This window comes from Eufriesea mexicana, unplaced genomic scaffold (assembly GCF_001483705.2).
Source record: "Eufriesea mexicana isolate 0111107269 unplaced genomic scaffold, ASM148370v2 scaffold1837, whole genome shotgun sequence".
Taxonomy (NCBI): Eukaryota; Metazoa; Arthropoda; class Insecta; order Hymenoptera; family Apidae; genus Eufriesea; species Eufriesea mexicana.
Window position 1 is genome coordinate 958,478 of NW_016909955.1, and position 3,475 is coordinate 961,952.

Here is a 3,475-nt window from a genome sequence, read left to right on the forward strand (position 1 = left end):
GCGACAATTAGTCGCGGATCCTTGTACCGCTCTCGCCGCATCTGCTGCAATTATTTTCCTAACTCGATACCGAGCTGTTCGCGACGATAACGGTGAATCTTGTTTCCTTCCTCGGCTCGTCGCTGGGACCGAGCTTTGTTCCACGAAATTGGTCCCGTTAAGGATTCATAAAGCCGAGTGCCGGCGAGGAGGAACCGATCGACCCCGCGGTCGCGCCGGCGTTCCAGCACGATTTATCTCCTAATCCTCTGAACGTCTCCGCGAGTCAAGGTCGATGGATTCTCTTAAGTTATTCATACGCGAGGAAGCGACGACGGCCGATTCCTCGCCGATTTATAGCCGTGACTTATCCGCCAACGTTCTAGGCCGCTCCAACCTGCCCGCTTATCTCGCGCGGACACTTGCGAAAAATCACTTTCGCGAAAGCATCGCCTGGTAATCCGGGCAAAGCGACACGCTGGATCTCTCGTAAAGTTTTTAGAGGGTCAGACGACCGCTCCACTGAATCCCCTGTAACGAATCCAATAACACGGCACGTCCTCCAATCCGATTTTCCGCCGACGAAACGAGCAATCTAATAATGCCGGTTTATTCATTCGCCTATGTCGCGGACACTCGCGGACACTCGCGGACACTCGGTCGAAAAGACGAATCTCTATCGCGGCTGTTCGATGTTCAATCGAACGCGAAACGCAAACGCTTGGCACGCGGTTATGAGAAAAATGGCGGCTGCGGAAAGAGCTCGAGGAGGCCGCGACATCCGGCGCGAAGGAAGATTTTCCTTCGTGCCTTTCGTACCGGTCATTAGACGCCTGCGTGTGCGCGACACGCGTTGGTTGAATTCAACCTGTGCCCACGTGCTGGAAAACTGGATCTCAACCATCCAGCCTGCTCGCCGTGGCTATATTCGGAAGGCTCGTGCGCGAGGAATGCGATTGTACAGGGTGATTCTTCGAGAAAGTCTCGAAAATCAACTTTCCCGCGTCTATCGGAGAGGTTTAGTCGAGCGGAAATTTCCCTGTTCTCGCGCGTATAATCGGAATACACAGGCGTGGTATACGGTACGGTAGGAACGAATAAATTCGCGGTCAGATGCGTGTTCCTGGCGCGTGTAATGGTACACTTGGCTGGAACAAAAAGCAGGTTGAACATTTTAACCAACGCGTATATTCTTGGTAATATTACATAGGCCCGGCTACGCGTCGTTGACCATGTGTAACTGGCAAAGCCTGGCGGGATCATACTCGGTCGATTCCTTGGAAAAGGAAGTGCGGGTCTGGCGTGACAAAAGAAGGAACCGCGCCGATAAACCGGTCGGGTGATCGCGACGATGTGACACGGTGAGTTGCAGGTCGCGTCGCTATACGTGGATAGGTATAAAGGACGCGTGCCATGGCGTCGCGTGGCGTGGTGTGGCGTCGCGTGGCATGGCGTCGCGTCGGATCCGAGGAGCACCGAGTGCACGAGGGAGCTGCACACGGACACGGTTCCTGCGGCACCCTCCCCCGCGCCATTATCTTGCCAGTTTGTACCAGGTGCAGCAGGGTGGAAACGCGGAGGGCGACGAGGGGTTGGCGAAAGAAAAAGAGGAGGTACGGTTGGTACGACATCGAGGACGAAGGGGCCCACCTACCGCTCTCTGCTTTACATTTTATTGCTTGCCGTGAATTCGACCGATTTACATAAAGAGACGAACGTCCCGTCGCTCGGTTATTCACTCGGCTGGCAGCGGGAACGCGCGACCAGACACAGAGCAGGCCTGGTACACACCTTTCAGCGACTCAGCCGCGTCTTGTCCGGGAGGTTACGCGAATTTTCGCGCAGCAGCCAGCGGAGCAACGAGTTGGTCGCGTGGCGCGCGGGCAAAGCGACGAATCTCCGGCACGCGGACCATGCGAAACTTGAACGTCCGTCCGGGGGACCGATGCAGTGGCAGGGGCGCGTGGCGAGTGTGGGTGGGGTCCGAAAACGGATCGAATTCATGACGAAAGGCAATTTCGTTTCTGGCGGCGCGCGTCCTTCGCGACTGAAATTTAATTAACCGCCCGACAACCGGCCGGTTTCAGCTGGAATCGAGAGAAGATCAAAGCACGGCAACGGCTCTTTTTCCTCATCGTTCCCATCCACGAGCACGTAAATAGATCCTCGTAATTGCTATTAAGCGATCGACGAGTCGGTAATTGGTCTTTCGGGTCGGCAGGGATAAGAAATTATTCAGGGAAAACTGGATAAGCTGGTTTATCGGGAAAACACGGGATGCCGGAGGATTTAGGAGTTTACATCGGACGTAACGTTCCGCGATGATTCCGCGAAGCGAGGAAACAGAGTTGGAATTCGTGGGAAACCCCGGACTCGGTTAATTAACCGTTTTTGGGTCTGCTACCCCCGATATCTCCGGTTGACTCTCCGGTGCGCGATCGTTCGCGATCGAGACTCGATCCAACGCCGTGAACGAAAAAGCTGCGTCGCGGTGAAAATTGCAACTAACCCCTGGGCAATCGGGAGCATTGATAACGCGGCAACGCGTTAACGATTTTTTAATCGCGGAAGGAAAAATTTGCGGATTATTCCCGGATGCCGGGATAAAAGAAGCGATTATGAATTGCCCGGGAACACCTGTCTTCGCAACGCTTACGCGGGCAAATTTATATTGTCCGGTCGGTGTAATTAATTTCATTTAAGGGAAATTCAGGAAAGCAAATGTAACGTAATTTCGCGGAAACAAAGGGAATTCTATTATCTCCGCGGTGTATCGCTTCTAAATGTCAGGAAAGCTTTGTTTCCCGACTTGATATAGTGCCAAGTATCCCGTAACACCGTTAATCCACCCTTCGCGCGCGTCACAAGCGCACGCACACGCACGCACCCCCGCGTTATAGATTCTACGCGATCTTGACCTTAATTGGTTCCAGGCATATCGACCTGACCGAACGATATACCGTAAGAACATCGATGCGATTATCTCTGCAGACAGAGAGATGAGGGAGAGAGAAAGAGAGAGAAGTTTGATACGCGAACGAAATCTCGTCATTCCTCGAGGCTCGAATAATCGCGCGTGCTACTTTCCTCGGACGAATGTGCGCCGTTGGTTCTCCAAAAGAGATACGTATACCACGAAGGGACCGAGATATCTCGGCCAACGTAGTCGTAACGAAGTAATCTCGCTTTAAGTGCCAAAAAATTCGTAACGAGACGAAATTCTCGTTGGTAACCGCGAGGTTTAAGAGGACGGTAGGGTAAGCAAAAGTCGCGGAGGAGCAGAGCTCTGGCTGGCTTTGATCCGGTTGCGGAAGAAAGGCGAGTGGTCGCGGCCTGGCGCGGTAATTCGTTAAGGAATCCTTTAACGTCGCGTTCGTTTCGCGTGGCAATTTGCTCGGGGGAAAAAAATGTGTCGTGACCCAGCGCGCTAGTTATCAAGCCAGGTAAGTTACTTTTACTCGGGAGAAACGGAGAGAGGAGAGGAGAGAGGGAAAGA

The 3,475-nt window shown here is 53.3% G+C and overlaps 1 protein-coding gene across 1 annotated transcript in view; it reads right to left on the reverse strand.

Annotated features, from left to right (window-relative positions):
* LOC108549331 (disintegrin and metalloproteinase domain-containing protein 10) overlaps positions 1-3,475 on the reverse strand; it is a 24,322-nt gene that overhangs the window by 18,522 nt on the left and 2,325 nt on the right. The window lies entirely within an intron of this gene.